Here is a 20006-nt window from a genome sequence, read left to right on the forward strand (position 1 = left end):
GTCCCTTATCAAATAAACAAATGCATAAATACATGTGGTATAGCCAGGCACTATCATAATCCAAAAAAGAATGTTGAGTATGTTAATGACCCAATAGTTTTAGGCTGCATGTAATTTTACACTGTGCATTATCCTTCAAGATGCTAGCTATCGGATGGCCCGACAAACAAAGACATGATTTAGAATTTTTTAATTTGAACAAAACTGATTATGCTGATTATGATTTCAAATACACGAAAGCTACTACTTTCACTGTGTTCGCAATTGGTGAAGTGACTTCATTTCTGACTGAAGCAGCTATATGCTGTTCGGACATGTCTGTGTCAGTATTAGATTAGCCTCCACGCCTCGCCCTTTAGACAAGAGTGTGTTTGCTCCCGCTGTAATGCCGTTATCTCCCTCTCTCTCCCCCTTCTAATCTGGACACCACAAGTAAGCGGTTCTGACAAGAGCTGTGCACAAATTGAATTTTTCTTCCCCTATCCCTTTCGATTTATAATTCCCTCTCCCGCCCTACAAGCAAACTCAATTTCTGACCCTTTAGACAAAAGGCTCAGATAAAGCAATTAGTTGAAGATTCTGTGTGAGCTCCTGGCTCGGCTGACCTGCATGGGAGTGTGAAGCACTAGGAGCAGTACAAACAGGGGCGATGACAGTTTCACCTCCTTGGAGATGAACTCAAGAGTCACTGGAAACAAAAGAAGGTAAACTTAAAAGGATAAGCATTCCAGAGTCCAGACAGCCGCACCTATAGGGCTCAACTGCAGATCTTTGATCACTGCTATTTTGTTTTCAAGCTTCTATGGGAGCACAGGTTGTTCCAATTTTTCACTTCACTTTCAGACTCTCGGGTGACAATTTATACTTTAGTGCTAAAAGGCAGGCTTAGATGAGGTCAATACTCTTTGAGATGAAGTGCACAAAGCCGAGGAGTGTGTGAATTTTTTTTGCAATCCAATGAAGAATGCATATAAAATCTTAGTACAGAGAGCATTACAAATAATAAATACATAATTTACATCAACGGGTTATTGTATTTTTGATAAATACAAGAACCACTGTTGTTTTAATTTTCTTTGTTATGTCCATTGTCCCTTTCATAACAGTACTGACCAAGCAACATTGTACAGAGTTGGGGAAAACCAAAAGGTAAGGTATTTGAGCTTTTGGACAGTTTTTAAAGTCACCCTGGCCATATCTCTAGCGTAAGAATTCAATTTGGCCATTGCAGGGAAGACCTGAAACCCGTTAAAGCGGATTTAGAGTGAAATACATGGCCTGGGAGATTCTTTAAGAAATATAGTTATCTTGCAGTCTGGCTGAGGAGATATGGATGCAGCAGAACTGATGAGGTTCTCAGTCATTATCTTCTGTGGGACAGCATGGGTTTATTGTATTCAACCTCTTATCACTATAGTTTCCCTTAGGGAAAGACTTTTATTTTCCAATCAGTCGTGTAGTTCCACAGGTGTATGAGATGGTGCCATATTTGATTGTTGCATGGTGTACTACTAAAATAATAACCCTGGTTTTAACAGTGATATATAGTATAATTTACTGTAAGATGAATAGCTTTGGTGATGAATAAATGTTTTCACTGTCAGCCTCCACCTCTCTCTGGGAGTACCGTCCGTGTCAGTGCCAGTCAGTAGGCAAAATCCACACAGATGTTGTTTAAATTGATCCTCACAGTGCAAATCCTGCTGGTTCGGTGTTCTCTGGCCTGGCACAAATGACCAAGAGCAGCCTGACCTGACAGAATAATTTGTGTGTGTTTGTAATGAGGCAATTCTTCATCTTTCCTCGTTGTTTTTTTCCAATTCGTGGCATCACAGAGAGGCTATCCACGCTGCGTAAACTGCTTGTGTTGCTCTGTGGCCCACCAGACTGTAAACTGTGTGTCTCCTAAGATGCAAGCTACTGAACCACTATCTCTACTCAACGGAGAGCTGGGCACAGTACAATAGCAAAATCCCTTGTGTTGGAATATCGGGGCAGCACACAACATCCACTGAGTGTTAGTCTGCTGGGTTGACCTTTGCCCTCACAGGACAGCTATGCAGGTCATTATTACATTACAGGTCATTTAGCAGACGCTTTTATCCAAAGCGACTTACATTACACTTTAAACCCGTGGCTTTTTCACATTTTTGCCCGGGGAGCAATTAGGGGTTAGGTGTCTTGCTGAGGGACACTTCGACATGGAACATGAGGCAGTCTGGAATCGAACCAACAGCCTTGTGCTTCCCAGCACACCTTCTCTAACCCCTGCGCTACGACAACCCACACCCAGGTCATGCTGCGCCATTATGAAAATTTCATCAACAGCATTAGCACATTAACAATACATAACTGCTTATCTATTTCAATCTTTGACAACTCATCATTCTTTTAATACTTTTAATGTCACGCCTTATTGACTCTACACTCCATGTCCACAAAATCCTTTCTCAATTTGGTCAGTGGACAATGGGACCTTGAGCATTGATGCCCAAAATAACCTTTCTCACAACTAATTAGCCTTTGGTGAATGAGTTGAGTCCATGAACATATCAACAAAATACATATAAATGCGTGTGTTAATATGGCGGAACAACCACAATACATGCAGTTGATTACTTGGTTCAATAATCAACAGAGGACGTGTTAGATGACATACAGCTCCACCCAAGCCTGACAAAGGTCTAATTAGGTAGACTAATTGGAGATGGAAAATAGTGCTGTTGTGCACTTCAATTTAGTCTTGTGCTTATTACTAAATTATTAACATGTTTGATTGCAGATAAATGCTGAAGAGATGTCAGGCCCTCTCCCCTTTTCACGGAACAAAAGAAAATGCACTAGTGGAATGTGACTGAATCTCATCTTTAACTTGCAAACCCAGGTAATTCCAGAATGTGGGTTTACCATTAGAAGGACAGCTTAAAAGACCAAACGTGGATAGAAAGTGCAACATAGGCGGCTCTAGTTGGCTAATCTAGTGGAATTACTGAATTTTGACAGTCGCCAAACCTGTTAGTATGCCATCGCTGCGTAAGGGAACAATTACTTTCAATGAACCCATTAAAGTACTTTAAAGTATTATAAATTAACGTTTTATTAACATTTTATCAAACTCAAAATTGTGTTTTCGGCTTCTGAAAACCACTCTTTTTTTTGGACCAAGAACTACTAAATGAAATGGTTTTTAGGATGCCAATAGACTTAAGTGATGCAAAGAAAATTTGCAGATCATACAAAAGTCACATTTTTAAAAACATTTTCATATGAATATGTAAATCTAAACTACTGAGCTCTTTTAAACGGTACATTTTGAGATTGTCTAAACTATCTACTAAAAAAAGTCCAACCAAAATTCACCCCGTGTGTAATCTCTCTCTAAAAGACCATGAAGCATGCCAAGTCCATGTTCCTTGTATTGAGGGCTGGCACTGGAGGAGTGCACATCTGCCAAGCTCCTCAATGGGGGCATCTTCCTTCCTTCGACTGGAACCTTTTCAATAGAGGGTTTCATATCCACCCAGGGACCTATCCTCATTCTGCTCAAGTTATTGTCCCATACGGTTTTGTTCAAAACAGAGGGATCTAGTGTTGGCATTGTCATTCCCATGAATGCAAGTATTCATGTAAGTAAAACTTACATGAATACTTGCCTATGATTCTGACAGCTGATGACATTCAACATAATTTCTGTCATACTTTCATGTTTTGGGCCCCATTAATTAAACAAGAGCACCGGGACTCTAGTCTATAGGAACTGTCCAAACCACCAGTCTTTAGCGGAACTGGGCCACTTCCCCCTCTTAATTAAAAAAACATTAGTGCAATCTAATTTTGGAAGTAGTCAGAATCAATTTCACAACAACACAAAGCACGTATAAAACAAGACAAAATACTGAGGATATGATGAAAAATACCACCACCTGAATGGTTTTCGCCCTCTCCGACAAAAGACATGTGCAATTTAGGTACACTGATTTTTTTTTTTTTTTACAGTCCCTCTATAAAAGGTCTGACTTGGTGTCTGGCAACATGTAAGAACCGTTACTTCCTCATTCAACACATGTGCCAAGGTCATCAGCCGTAATGAGGCTTCAAAATCCAATGACTCTCCTCAACAGTTATGTAACACAGGCAGCTTATTGTCTTTACAGAAGGGCTATTGTTAGCTTTTTGGAAATTTCAGAAAAACAGTTTGTTTGCACGCAAAGAAATGAAATAGACGTCCTCCCCTCCTGATTTCCAGTTAACTCACGTAGTTATGTAAAGTAATAATGTTATGATATTTGATATCGCCAGTCTGACCTTTCCAACATATTCTGCACAGCAGGGATTAATTGACATTAATAACTTTTCCCAAGGGTAACTAGAAGCATGAATGTAGAAAGGCTTAAAAATTACTTGTGAACAGTTGCAATAGTGGCAGCAAAAATAATTGCATGAAAGACATACAAAGGAAAAAAGGTAAGAAATTACAGCATTTATTGTGATGCTTCACAATGAGTGAAGGTGTATTTGCAACAAATTAAATGCTAGCAATTTGTGTATATGTTTTCATTTTGTGATCCTTTTTGTAACTGCATAACACTACGATTTATTTTACGGCCTAATTCGTGCCATATTGTCTTTTGAAATTGCAATAGCTCACTTACGAATCCACACATCCACTGCACAACATGGGGTAAGCAAGTGAAACATGAATACGCAATGTGATGCAAGATGATTGGAAATCAACACTGCATCAAAGCATAAACAGCCAATAGTACATTTCCTGGTAGCAGGCATCACAAAGCTTGCATGTAGTGAGTCACGTACAACTTGTGTCATCAAACAATATCAGTGCTCATTGGGGAGCAGAGACCTGCCAGCGGCGTGCATAGACGGAGAAGTGAGGGTAGAGATAGGGAGAGTGCAGTATTAGCTATACACATGTGGCTGCTCAGCGACTTACTATACTATTGGGAGTTATGAAAGAGGAGTTTTTGAGTCGAGCTGACTTTATCTTAAACATACAGGCGCATTGATACGATAAAAAGAAGTAAAAGTGGAAGGTCTTGTTATCGCTGCACAAGATAGCACAGAGTTGAGTTTGAGTTCAACTGCATGTGATAGACATAGCCGTCAAAAGGCTCAACGTGGGCAAACCATGCTTGACTGAACATCCAGGGAATGCAATTACATTTGCTGATGAAACCAGAGGGCTTCTTCTTCATAAACACACAGTATGCAGTTCTACCCGTGAAAGATAAGGATTAGTAAATCATTTTACCTACTAGAGCAATATGGAGAAATTGAATGAATGTCAACAAAACATTTGTGTTAGTGCCGGGGTTGTTTTTTATTATGTACAAAGCTCTGTTGTATATTAGTTATGGAGCACCATGCACTAATTCAGTTTAAATGAAATTGGAATCGGTTATACAAATATGCATTTTGATGAAAGCAACCCGAGCTGCTGCTTGAAGTTGTACTGCACTCATTGATGATCCACTCACAGCCTGTAATGTCTGTCTATCAATTAAGTCATATGGGTGCATAACTCATCTTTGTTTCTATAACCAAAGTAGACCGGCATCTTGATCTGCAGCAGTATTTGCTTAGCCTCTAATCAAATGGCTTTGGCATGACACTGATGTCACGTCTCTATTAATCTCACAGCCATTGGGATGTGTGCTCAGACAATCTGTTAATTCATGTTTGTTGTGTCTTAAAAGGCACATTGTTTTAAAAGTGTTTCCTAGCTAACTAATGTAGCAGCTATAGTAGTAGCTCATAATGTAGTAGCTGATGGGAGTGCAATGTGAATGTAATAATGTAAAATAAGCAATATGGAGAAATGTGTACAGCAGCAGAGTGAAATGAAAAAATAAACATTGATTGTGTGCGAGTTACTTCATGCAAACAACGTAAGCCTGCTGCTAAGCTTAAAAAGCATAATCGTCTCACTGCAACATACATCTAACGCACCCTTTTGATTGCAGAAGTGTGCTGCCACACTGATTACCTGGACACTGCTGTAATATCAGCCTTGGCATCCGGGTCAGGGCTAGCACTGAGTAGTACAAAAACTGTAAAACAATCAAATTAAGGTTAAAAAATGTTTTTCATCCATTATTATCACTATTGAAAATCAGCAACGTAAAATAAAAGGTCTACCTAATTAATCACTTGAATTCACCACCTGGCGAGCACGCTAAATGAGCCGCATCCAACTCCCCAGTGAAGTGCATGCTGGGTCGGTTTAACTTTCTATAACGTTCATGGTGAGAACTCCAGTAGTGACCCCGGCTTTGACGGAGTAACTTTTCAATTTAGTATTGGAGGCGCTTCTGCAGTTTGACAATACTTCCTGGTGTGACTGCAGGGATCAAGATGTTTGGTTAAAGAGGAGGGACAGAGCCTGTATCATGCTTACAATCTAGAGCAGTGTGTGTAGGACTGCTCGATGCACAAGGTTTACACAATGTCGTTCAGTGAGGCACAACACACACGCGTAGGGGGGGATGAATCGCCATGACTTGGTCCATAGATAATTAGCTTGCAATCCAAAAATGTGTAAGCACCCCTCCTCTAAAGCAGGGGTCTTCGACGTTTTTCAGGCCAAGGACCCCCAAACTGATGGCGAGATGGAGCAGGGACCCCCTATTCTACAGAGTTTCGTCCGCCATCTTTTATTTTTGAGCTCTGCGCTTTCACGTGAGCATGAACATGATCTGATTAGCTAGTGCCTCTGCTGTCGTATCAGCATGAAAGGTGCTGTGAATGAACCGGTGCCCAGCTTGAGCGCTGCTGTGGACTGAAAGATAATGTCTTCTCCATTAATTTATCCGTTCGCTACAATATGTTGGATTTATGTTAATGTGTAACAATAAAGAACAATTCTGATTCTGAAGACATTTAAATTTGTGGAAAAAAATGTGTCTTATCAACCAAAAATTTCGCGACCCCTTGTTGAAGACCTCTGCTCTAAAGCATTGTTAAAGTTGTTGTTATCATTGCTCTAAAACAATCCTCGCCGTCCACATCTTTTAGCTGCTTTTTGTTTTAATCAGACAGTTTTTTAGTTCAGCTAACGTTGGCGCTCTTTAGCTAGTGATGTCTCCCCTCCCTCACCGTACTGCTTTCATACCGCTGCCTCCCTTTATGGATAATGGTGCAAGAACTGCAGTATATGTGTGGTATATCGCTTTACAGAGTATGCATATAATACAGATGGGGGTCAGTTTGTGCATCATGTACTTCTTCATTGCTATGAAGAGTTAAGTTTCTCTTTAAATTGACTCAAATGAAACTTGAAAACTCACTTGAGCAGGTAAAATAAAGGCCTATATAGCAGTTCTAATTGACCACGCCTGTCGATAACTTTAGAGTATAATGACATTGTCTTAATGCAATCTACCCACAGCACTGGAAGGAACAAAACCAGCCATTGGTGTAGAAGACGCTGTGGCACGGGAGCGTGATCATTCACGTGGAACACCTACCTCTGTGTGGAGCTGAGGAAGTGGCTTGTAGACGTCCTCCGTCTTCCACAAATAATTGATTTGGTTTATTGCTTGCAACCTTTCCTATCAGGTACAATACATTTTACCTGGTGCATAAAACTCCAGACGATTAGAAAATGTGGAAATATTATTGATTCAGAAGAGGTTTCCTATATGCTGTAGAACATCCTACCTCCCTCTCTCTGCCAATCCCATGCGCCCTCAGCTAGTTAGAACTATTTACAGGATAAACGGCTTCACGGCATGAGACCTTCGCTGTCCTGCTAAACTTATTTAATGCAAAAAAAAATTTTCTTAAGTTAAATATTTACGAAGAGATTGAAATAATGTCATCTAGTCTGTTAAAATACTTCTTCAAACTGCTGCTGCTGCTCGTGTGATGGTAAGGCCCTCATACATAGAGTAATATACTGTCCACTGGTTTTTAGAATGCTTTGAATAACCATATTTTATTGAATACCTCTACGGTCTATTCTACAAGTTGGTTTTAAGGACTATAGATAAAAAGTTATAACACGTTTTTTGTTCCTTTTTGTTTTTTGGGGGGTGTGGAAGGCTCCAAATCGTTGTAGAATACCTTCTCCGCTCCAGCAGCTGTTGCCATGACAGAGATAATTAACAGACTTCACATCTCTCCCTGGATCCCTAAAAGACTCTTTACAACCTTATTCACACATGCAGTAGTTATAACTAATGTGAGAGGATGTTGATGTGTAAAATCTATGCAGTTCCCCCATAAACTTGTGATTTGTGGCACACTGAACTGCATGTTAAGTGATTGGGAAAGTTTTGGTAGGAGATGTTTGCTTGACTTCTATTTGTTTTTTCTCAAACCATATTCTGTTCAAAATCAAGTCAAAGTTGTATGTCCATTCAAACCTTCTTAGTGGATCTCACAGCACTCTACAAAAGTACTCCCCTAATTGGCCTATGTTGGCAAACACAGTTAGCATTTATTGTAACCCTAAACTATAACACCTACCTTTAACCACATATCCCAACTGCCTTCAGAAATCAATACGATTTTGAAAGAGGCAGGAAGATTTTGAAACGTCAAGTGTGGCCTAATTACACTTAGGGGAGGTATCTTTAGTAAGTTCACCAAGCAGGAAATTCATGGGAAAAGAAAAAAACCCGGCAGCAATCAGGACAACAGGCATGCTAATGACCGCACGCTTTGTAGTGCACATTGTATTAGGTGAACATGGTGTAGAAAATGTTACTGACAACAGAAAATCCTCCAACCATTATCAATAACACTTATTCTTTCGAGGATTGGAGGGAGGGGGTGTACGGAGCCACTCAAAGATCACTTTATGCGAGGGGCGGGCTACACCCTGGAGGTCGGCTGTAGATCACAGCCTGACGCATTGAGACAGACATCCATTCACTCAATTATCTACCACTGGCAGTCGGTAATTAAGCTAAACGGCATGAGTTTAGACCAGGAGAACCCAGAGAAAACCCACGCAGGAAAAGCAGAAGGCAACACAGCTAAGCAATATTTTCTATTGATAGATTTCCTGTTAATACAAAAGTAGCCAAAAGAGAAAGATAACAAAAGATTACAAATGATCATTTTCTCGACCATAACTGTGGAGAAATCCTCTAATATGTGGTTTCCCATGTCCTCTATAATAGTCCTGTGGATTGAATGTCACTGCTCTGCCCCCGGCTTCACTGACTTCATTTGCATTCTTGGGTCTTGCCTTCTGCATCACTGATTAGACAGAACGGAAAATCCTCCTTAAAGGACAACATCTGGTGGTTTGGCTTCCTCGTGTCAGAACTCAGGAAAATAACTGTCAAAATTAAATATATCTCCACCGGGAGGATCATGCAATCGGTGGGGTGTGACCGAATGATTGAGTGTCCAGTGCATAATGTTTTATGTGGCCAGCTATGGCTGCATGCTTAAGGACATCTCAAAGTTGCAGTGACTCACACTTTGTTGAAACCCCTTTTATTGAATGTGGCGGACTGGTCAAACTGCAGTTAGCTGTAGGCTGCTTCTCTCCATATCACTTTAGGGTTTTTGACAGTATGTTTTGCTAACCACTAAAGGAATAACGAACACACACACACACACACAGGTCTAAATCATATTCGACTCAGCAGTGCAAGACATATTGGTGAGCTTAATTTTGTTTTTCATATATCAAATACAACAACTTCAGTTTGTGGGTATTCATTTAAATCACTCGTAACAGGAGTGGCGGTTGCAAAAACAGGGCAGGGCTCCGCATTCTGTTGACTTCATCTTTCTAGTTCGCCAATGTGATGTAAAAGATAAAGCATGATGTTGTCACCGTGCACACATTCTTAGGTCGCATTCAAAGTGCCGTTTTTCCTAGTGCAACTAGTTAAGAGGGTAGAATTAAATGCTGACTAGTGCCCATCGGCTTATCTGCTGTCACTTTTAACCTGCCAGATAATGTTTTCACTCACATGCTGTGTAGTCCTCCTACTTTGTGCCGTCTTCCACTGATGGAGAGAAAGCGGTTTACAGGGTTGCAGAACTGGTCCCTGATGTCTTTATCTTTACACTAATTCAATGCGCCCTTCACGTCCTCCCTGCGAGCTGTTTGTTATTCTGCTCATGGAAGTCGGTCTTCATTTGTTTCTGACTTGCTTTTCCTCAGGCCTGGTCTGACCCACAATCTGTCCCTCTCGTCTCTGCCTTTTCTTGTCTCAAGGTCTCTTTTTCCAAGCCAAGGTGGAAGTCATAATGAAGCCATCACCATTCCAATGAGCAAGGTCTTCATCATATCTCATTTGACATTTGCAAAACAAATCTTCTGGCTTCTTAAGGTAGTCTTGTTCAATTTATTTTATAGAAGATTAGCGACCTATGCAGGCAAATAAATAAAATACAGCCACTATTTTAATATTCATATTTGTGAATCCTTTCAGAGTAAAATACAAAAAATGTATGCTTTTATATGAAGACAGTTTAATTCTACTTAACTCCAAACATTATACATTGGCACGTATTGCTGTACTTTTACAGTGCAATACATTTACAATCTTTGGTCACTAGAAGGCCATTTTATTGCACTTACTGTATGTGGGATCTGAGGCACTTAGAAAAACAAATTGTACTACATAGTGTGATCTAACAGGCTACGCACGTAATCTTACTTGTAATGCTCTTGTTTATATTGATTACTGCTAATAACTGATAACATTTTTAACAAATACACAGCACAAAGCAAACCTGTATACTATGTACCTTTCATAGCAGGAAAGACTTCTGATTGATAAATGCAACAGAATACATTGAAACATCGTCAGCACCTCCAATACAGGATTCTGTATCATTTGCGGCTGTTGGTTATTCATCAAAAGTTCACACGTGAGGGCACTGGCAGTCTTTTGCAGACCGACTCAGCGGTAGATCCTTCAGGATTGGCAGTTCGATCGCCGCCACAATTTAACTATGTTGACTTGTCGTTAGGCAAGCTACTTAAGCCCAAATCGCTCCCATAGCTGTGCTTACGGTGTTTGAATGGTGGTTGGAGTCCTGCTGGGCAGGTGGCCCCATCAATTTGTGAATGATGACATGAAGTGTTGAAGCGCTTTAAATGGTCAAAAGACGAAGTACTAATAATTACTGTCCATTTACCACTTAACAGCTGAGTGAACGTCTGCCACTCAGCAGCACCACTGGAACACAATGGCTTAGTGACACTGCAGTAGGCATGAGGTAGGAGAGAGTGCTGATCCTTAACTCAACACTCTCGAAAATAACCTTGTAGCCCAGAGCCGGGAACTGATGTTTTAAACATACAGATCCTAACTGACTTGGTCCTGCTTTGTTTGAAGCTCTCTCACCTGCTGTTAAAACAACCATCCGTGCTGCTCAAAACACTAATGGCTGGCCAAGTGTTTCAATTATGTCAACCAAAGATTTAGAATCATATCTATGGTCACTGGCATGATCTACTGTCACAAATTCAAAGTGGGAAGATGTCAATTTTATAAAACGGTTTAAATAGATTATCAGTAAAACTGCATGTATTTCGGCCAGTGTTAGCAGATGGACTGAGGGCAAACGTAAACAATGGCCAATCATATGTCACGACTGGACAATGGCCCTGAACCCAAATGCACGACTCGCAGGCAAAGTTAAAAAGAAATCAAAAGTTTATTAACAAATAGGCAAGTGCCATTGAACTGAAAATCACTTGTGGTCGAGGAAAACTACTACTCACAAAACCCTGGTTACCTGGCATGAGACAAGACGAACTGGCACAGGACAAAGGGAGACGCAGACAATATATACACACACAGGGTAGGGGCACAGGTGGAAACAATCAGGGGCAGGGCAGACAATCAGACCAGGACACAGGGGGAAGGGGCAAGTTGCCAGAGACGAGAGGGAGGTATATTTTCAAAATAAAACAGGAAATCACAGGACATGACAGTTTTACTAACGCCATTTCCTGTGCATGACATCATGTTTTCTTTCATCGCAAGCATAAGTAGGTATTTTCCAAATATCCTTCTTTTAAGTGATGACCCTTTTTTCTTGCCATGTGTGAAACAAGGGGCTTGATGCCAGGACATTGCATTTTATAAGGGCAGATGTTTTGCAATCTGCAACACACCTCCAATTTCTGATTAAGTGAAATTCAGTATTCAGCGCACGCTAAACGGATTTGGTTGGTTAAGAGCAATTGATGCAAGCCGAGTTGAGTCTTATTTTCAGGACATTAATAGAAAATATCATAAATGTAGGACTATGTTGCCCATTGTGTACCCACCCTTAAATATTCCTGCTGAGAAGTTTCTCAATAAGGCAGGCCAGGGACCCATAATCCAATATTAGAGCCCTGGAGATGGTACACATGCAGTTGAAAGCAGAGGTTTACATACACTGTGCAAAGACACTTCTTTGCCCCCTAAAAAAGGTGTATTTTTACTGACGTATCAAGTCAGCAGTCATTATTGATGTAAGTAATTATGTCAGTGCCTTTTTTTGATTGGCAGGTTCAAATCACTTTTGCAGAATATGTTTATCAAGGGGTTATTTGTCTACTTGTGAGTCACTCATGTAGTCACCTACTCATGCCTGCACACACATACAGAAATTATTAAATATTATCCACAGTCCATGAGGTCATTTGAGAACTTACTTTCAGAGTAATTATTTTAATTTAATCAACACTGTATGTATGTATGTATGTCTGAGGTGAATAATTACAACACAAGTCTGACAAGTTAACTTCAACCATTTTCATCTCTCCCTGTGAAGAAGGAAGTATATTCATGTGTCCCAAACAGACACGAGATGGGTCAGAATTAATGTCTAGCACCACTGAACAAGCGTTTGTATTTATTGAGATGCGAGTGACAATGTGTAGATACCAAAAGTCATGAAGGAAATTGATGGAGGAGGCAAGTGTAAAGTGGTGTACATAGTGACAGCTTACAGCTCTTGGTGACAGGCGCATGCACGGCCGACCGTGGAACCACCTTATAAGCCTTGGGATTAAGAAAGTAGCCCAAAGAAAATTGACAGCCAAATGCATAACCCATCCTCTGGATACCATGAAAGTTTGCAATGAATTTTGAGACAAACCACTGGGGTTTTTGAAGTAGCCTAGTATAGTTCGGACAAAAAAAAGGTATCTACTAACTAAATGAGCAACAAATGGACATGGCCGTCCTTCAATGATGAGCTCTCCGGGAGTCCAGTCCCACACAGGTTTGGAATTTAATGTTTTGTAAAAGCTCATTTTAAACTTCTAATTATCTGTTTTCTTATGATAATGATTAACAGTTTAGAACATTTGTCTAGTCAACCATGAGCATTTAATCAGTGGTTAATTGCATAATGTCGAAAATGGAGTTTAGAAGAAGAGGGAATGAAATTATACTCAGATTATTTTTTTGAGTGTTTTGCTTCTAGTGTAGGATCCACGACAAATGCTTTTATTCCTCTTCGGTCTGAAAGGAATGCAATTACACTTGCATCTATCAGATCGTAGCCAGCGCTTGGTAGTTTGTAATATTTCTTCTTTCCTGTGTTCGCATTTATGGACTGAATTCATTTTTAATCAATATGTTATTAGAGACCTCATTTCTAAGGCAGAAGCAGTATCCTTTCGGAGGTTAGGTAGCTCTAATGTAGGGCATAACCGTTTTGTAAAGGCCCTTGGGTTACAAAAAGAGTACCGTGAGGGTACAAGACAATTAGTTCAATCCAGGTTAGCAAGTGTGATGTAAAGCATAGAGGGAAAGTTGAAATCAATGATTTCTGTTTTGCCTGTCGCATGGAGGCCTTCGTTATGTGGGAGTTGAACAATGAGCCCCCTTGAGGAGAAAGTGGTCTGCAGAGTAGAGCGATGGACTGAGGTCGCTGTGTGAAATGCTGGAAATCCGAAATAAATTATTTTCTTGTTATTTCTTTATTTTCCTCACAAGTGTCTATCAATCCATAAAGGAAGCACACCAATATGGGTGGAATGAGTATAAATATACACATACTGTATATGTAAGAGCATTTAAAATGTATCAAGAGTAAACTTCATTTCCTATCAACCTGATTAATGCCAACAATAATTCCCTCTCCAGACTAGGCTGTACTTAAAATAGAACCTTCTTTCCAAATTACACACATCTACTCCATTTGAGCTCTAATATTACAATAATAATAAATTAGTCATCGTGCCATTCATCAGCCATTTGCATTAGTGTTGATGAATTATTTAGATCTTCTGAATACGTTTCCAAAAGGAACATGTAATATCAGTTGAAGATGATTCATTTTTAATTAGAGGCCCTACGATTGTATCAGGGCCCAATGAAGCAGTGGGATTGTTAAAGATAATTCAATATTTCCTGTATCTGTTTGGGGGAAGGGTTCTCCAAATGAAGGCAAGAGGGCAGGTGGCCTTAATCCCAAACAAGGATCCTTGTATCCCAACGGCATCTTCTGCAGGTAGTACAGGGAAAGATTGTAGGTTCTCAATCAATTTGATGAAAAGAAGAAAATACTATTCCATTTTCAATATTATACTTATATATTAGGATTTGTGGAAAAATAATTAGCAAGTTACTTGGGAGTAGTGGATTTATAGTTCAAATAGTAAGCTAGCAGTAACGGAAGTAATTAAAATAGTCTGCTTATCAGTTGATGAATTATTGAAATAGTTTTCACATGGATAAACATCCACAAATTAGTTTGAAGTTATAGATGAACTGGAATCAATAAATTCACAGTACATTTTATATAAACATGTTTTTAAATAGATCTAAATGAATATATGACAGGAAGAGAAAGATTAATTGATTTAATCTGTGAGGGGCTATGGGGATATGTATCAGAAAAGTCTTGGATCTGATCTATAGTGCTGTTCCTTCTCGCTTGGATTAAACAATGTCTGATTGCTTGTGCATCCACAGAGTTAATGCGTGGGACATGCCTGTGTCTTGTGTGTACACCTCACCACGAGCAACGACTGATACAATATGCTGACTGAATAAATAGTGTCATTAAGTCATGTTGGATACATGTCTAGTTAGCACTGTTTCACAACCATCCCTTTGCACATTTGGGGTTTTATTATGTCCATATTTGCACCTATCCATAACAGAATAACAGTGCAGAGTTTTATCAACCACCCTCTAATGCATCAATCAAGAATACATCCCCTGCAAAAGGAGTGAATCCTCTGGTTGCAGGTTCTCTCTAAATCAGTCCATTAAAAATCGCCCAATGCCGTCCTACATGCCACACCATCAAACAGAGCAGGAGAGTCTGCCTTGTCACTTTTGGCAAAAAAATACAGGCTTCTGCAGCCCTCCTCTGGTTGGCTCTTAGATTTTTCAAGGGAGGCGGTGAATGTGATTGAGATGTCAGCAGCTGGCATTTTTGGATTACATAGATTGGGGAGCAGTAGTTGCCAGGGTCTGTAATGGAAGTCTCATTTTCCTTGATGTAGAAAGCAGAGACCCTCCGCCCTCAGCAGCCCGGCTCTGCTAGTTGGCCGTTCAAAACGAGGACATTTCTATTTGAAATCAGTGCTGCATTTTCACAAATTTTAAAATTGCCCAAATTGCTAAAAGAGATCACTGAATTCCTATTTGTTTTAGATTTAGAATGCAGTAAAAAACAGAAAAGCCCAATTACAGAAGTAACACACAACATTCAGAGCAATATTACGGTTTGCCATGTAAAGTTATAGTTGAGCAATGTTTACAGTCCCCCGCTCTTCTCTGTGTGTCGTTATTCAAGCTTCTCCTTGCTTTTGTTTTCAAACTGGACCAGCTATGAGTGCTTTTAGTACATGTGTGTGATCGCGCCCCACATCGGCTATCTCAACAGTGAGGTACTTTGCACTGCTCTTACGGCAGCTACAGCAGAAACTGCTGCCCCATCCAACAGCGACATTGTGGAAGGGGCTATCTTTTAAGCAGATATACAATCAAACTCACCTTACTTAAAATAGTTAAATTTTTTTTTAATTATGCGTATTTCTCTTTCCTAGAGAGAGGATTGACGTACTTTGACCATGGACGGGTTGTGGTTTTCTTAGTATACATAAACAGCTAGCCGGGCTTACTTTAATGCACAATATCTAGGCATACAGCAACTATGTTGTCACGGCGTGGGTGCTTGGGGGGGGGGGGTACAGACTCGGTACGACACAGTGGGTTTGGTTTCAATGAGCTCTTTATTGATGCTTTCTCCTTGCTCCGCGAGGCCTCCCGGCGTCTCGCTCTCTCACACCGTCGCTCGCCTCCCGCTCGCCCCTACTGCATTTTAAAGACAAACAGTCAGTATACAATCAGCTGAGGCCGATTGCCTCCACCTGGCACCGTTCCCTGAGCCACTCCCCCTCTCCCCCTGCAGACGCCAAAACCACGCCCGCCACCACATATGTCTTTCTTTGTTTACACCATATGGTCCAACAGAACTTTGCTGTAGTGAGTTGGAATAAGCCTTGGAGTTGATATTCCTTCACACAGTGACCCTGTACAGAGGTCATGCTTGATTCAACACCCACACATAAGTCTTGCCTTTCAGTATAAACAGCATTATTTAATTTGCTGCAATGTAATAGATGGAAAAAGTATTAATATGCAATATTTTCAGAAATATGAATACTAGAAAAACCTACGTACACTTTATCTGACCTAAAAGGGAAAGCTCTTTATTTTTTCTTTGTCGTTTTGTGCGCATAAACATAACTAACAGTGAGTATGGGACGAGATGAGGCACACTGACGACATGGTTTGTGTGTTCATATTTACTGTTATCAGATACATTTTTTTAAATTCTATTCATTGTGAACATTAACCCACAACACTGAATACAGTTTGAGTGAGTTCCAACCCTATAATACATATATGTTTGTATATGTGTTTTCTGGCTAATCCTCTTTTGTCCTTTCCTCAGTATCTCATACCTTCCAAGCAAACAGGATGCAGTAGCGTCTCAAAACTGTAAAGCACTATAAGACTGGTTTCTCATCTCTCCATCTACACTTAATTCAAAATCACCGATGCAAGAGGACAAGACACACATTTGTCCCTCCTGTTTAAGATGTTGCATGAGCAACAATAGCACACAATGACAAATTTGTGGTCGACTATTACCTTCAGATTTTGCAGCTGTGTTTAAGTTAGTGTAACGTTTCTTTAATTGTATTGTGATTCTGATTTCCCTGAAATTGATGCTAAAAATCAAATAGCATGCCAAGCTTTCTCAATGATGCAGTGATGGAAACAGAAAATATCCCAAACCAACAAGACGGTTATATCAGCCAATGTTAGCTTAAAGTCAAACTACTTGAATGGAGTAAGATTTAAACACAGCCTCTCTCTCTGCCTTTGATGTGTGGCTCTTATTGCCATACTTCATTTTTAAATGTCCCGATAGCCATGACACAGTATCAGTGAGGGGAAGGACAGACATTGTGTCACTAACACCATTCTGTCACTTATCTTCAAATCATTTGAAAGAACCTTAGCCCATGAAGTGTTTAGGCAACTCTTTCTACCCCTTGTAAGTTTGTATGTGTGTGTTTGTGTGCAGTATGACTGTGACAATGAGTACACAGGCTTGAGTTTTCACACTGGAAGTGCCAATTAGCTCTTGGAGATGGCAAGCGACCATGAGTTGGCTCAGCAGTAACAAGCTTCTCCAGCAGAACCTCTCTGCCTCCCTTTCACTTTGTCTCATGCTATTTTCACTCTGCGTCTCCTCTTAAAATCTGCCCGTTTTGCTATCATCCCATTACCTGCTCCTTTCCAGGCAGCCCGTTGCTCATTTCCTCTGCCTTTTTTTGGTATTGCCCACCTTTTCCACTCTCTCTCCTTTTGCCTATATTTTTTCATCTTGAATGGGTCTCAGCTGTCTTATTATAGCAGTGCTTCTAGCGGACTTCTTGTCTTTTTTTCTTTGTACATCACTCTCCCCCGGTCCCCTCCTCTCTCCTCATTCAGACTCTTTTCCTTTTATGTTCTCTTGTCCTCCTTCATGTTCCATCCCTGTTTATTACATACCAATTTTAGCCAGTGAGAGAAAGTCCCTTTTAATTTTGACTGAATCATTACGGTAAACAAAGATCAATTGTCTTGTGTTAGAGCTGGGGTTGGAAACCTTTTAAGAAACCAGCAAGAGGAGCCTAAGCTAGATTGTCAAAGTATCCAAATGAAAAAATCCAGACCAGTGTTGCCAACTCCTTTCGGATGACTTGCTCTAAAAGTTGGCAAGTTGTTAACACTGACAGCTGTCCCTTCAGGCCTCGCAACAGAGCCACTCCAACAAAATTGTTACAATGAATGTTAACAATGAAGATGGCTATTGTTTGTCTGGCAGCCAACAAGGTTTCTTTTTTGTTTGAGCATTTGATTTCTGTGAGGATGCAAAGAGAATTTCAGGAAATAAGTGGCCGCTGCCTCCTCTCAAATTTGTCTTTTAATAAAATTCAATTGATGAAATCCTGCATTAAAAAAAGGACATATTATTTGAGATAAAACTGACCCTTGTGCAATGGCTTTCCATTCTATCCTATAATATGTATTTTGACATTCTCATTCCTGTCACTTTGCTGGCCGAGTGTCCTGGCATGATATCCACCTGGGTGGCTGTCCAGCTAATCAGAGTCCTACAAATCTGGCATGTCTTGACTTCTGCGACCAGTCTCAAAATGCTGCCAACGAAATGCTCTTCCTGATTCTACAAGTAAGGTCCTTTGATTAGTTGAGTCTCTGTGATCATACTCTGATTTGGAATAGTGCTTTACCGCACTATTGTGACGAAAACGCTGCTCTCTTTCACTTGGGGTAAGGACACATTCCCTATCGGGAGTAGGCAACCATGGCCTCAGATTTAGAGGAGCTAATCCTCATCCCGACCGCTGCAAAAAGCAGCGATGAAAACTGCAGCACCCTTAAACTCTAGACCCTCCGCCTCACAACTACGCCTCGATATCCTGTCCACGAAAACCACAAACAAGATTGGTGACAAGCGGCAGTCCTGGCGAAGGCCAACCCCCACCGGGAAACGCCTCCAACTTACTGCCGAGCACCCGAGCTCTTGCTTCGGGCGTGCAGGGATTGGATGGCCCCTAGTAGGGACCCCTCTCACCCCGTACTCCCGCAGCACCTCCAACATTATCTCTGGAGGAATAGTCACGTTTTGAACCCCTCACCCTTCGTTTGGGTTCCCCTGCCTGCCCCTCATGGGATATGATTAGCCTTCAGTTTGTATGTGTGCTGTTGCAATTAAAATATGTAACTCTTTCATAGATTTCATTAATGATAAATCATTAATTTAGCTTGGATGACTAAAATAATTGCAATTCATTAGGAATCAAATCCAATATAGCGGTCTGAACAGCATTTTGCTGACGTCAAACCACATTGAGATAAGAAGCCTCAGGTTGAACCTCAAGGGGTATGAGTTGGATAAAATGAAGGTGAAATCAAATTGACATTGGTTACCCTTGATTTGGATCTGCAGCTGGTCAGCTGCGGGTTCAGGTCAGTTTTTAATTGCATATGTTTGTGTAAGTCTTTGGGCTTTGTGTTTTTGAATGTTGTACTATAGTCACTACATACAGTGCATCTGGAAAGTATTCACAGCGCTTCAATTTTTCACATTTTGTTATGTTACCGCCTTATTCCAAAATGGATTACTTTCCTCAACATTGTACACACAACAACCCATAATGACAAAGTGAAAACTGATTTCATGTACATAAGTATTCACAGCCTTTGCCATGACACTCAAAATTTAGCTCAGGTGCATCCTGTTTCTACTGATCATCCTTGAGATGTTTCTACAACTTGATTGGAGTCCACCTGTGCTATATTCAGTTGGACTTGGACAGGATTGAGAAAGGCACACACCTGTCTATATAAAGGTATCACAGTTGACAGTGCATATCAGAGCATAAACCAAGCCATGAAGTCCAAGGAATTATCTGTAGACCTCCGAGACAGAATTGTATCGAGGCACAGATCTGGCGAAGGGTACAAAAATAT

General features: G+C 40.5%; 1 long non-coding RNA gene across 1 annotated transcript; it reads left to right on the forward strand.

Annotated features, from left to right (window-relative positions):
* The first annotated feature begins 431 nt into the window (after positions 1-431).
* On the forward strand, positions 432-2885 carry LOC144388871 (uncharacterized). Its single transcript, XR_013453132.1, has 3 exons — positions 432-704; positions 1107-1149; positions 2783-2885. It is a non-coding gene; the product is annotated as an uncharacterized LOC144388871 (long non-coding RNA).
* Positions 2886-20006: the final 17121 nt, after the last annotated feature.

This window comes from Gasterosteus aculeatus, chromosome 16 (assembly GCF_964276395.1).
Source record: "Gasterosteus aculeatus chromosome 16, fGasAcu3.hap1.1, whole genome shotgun sequence".
Classification (NCBI taxonomy): Eukaryota; Metazoa; Chordata; class Actinopteri; order Perciformes; family Gasterosteidae; genus Gasterosteus; species Gasterosteus aculeatus.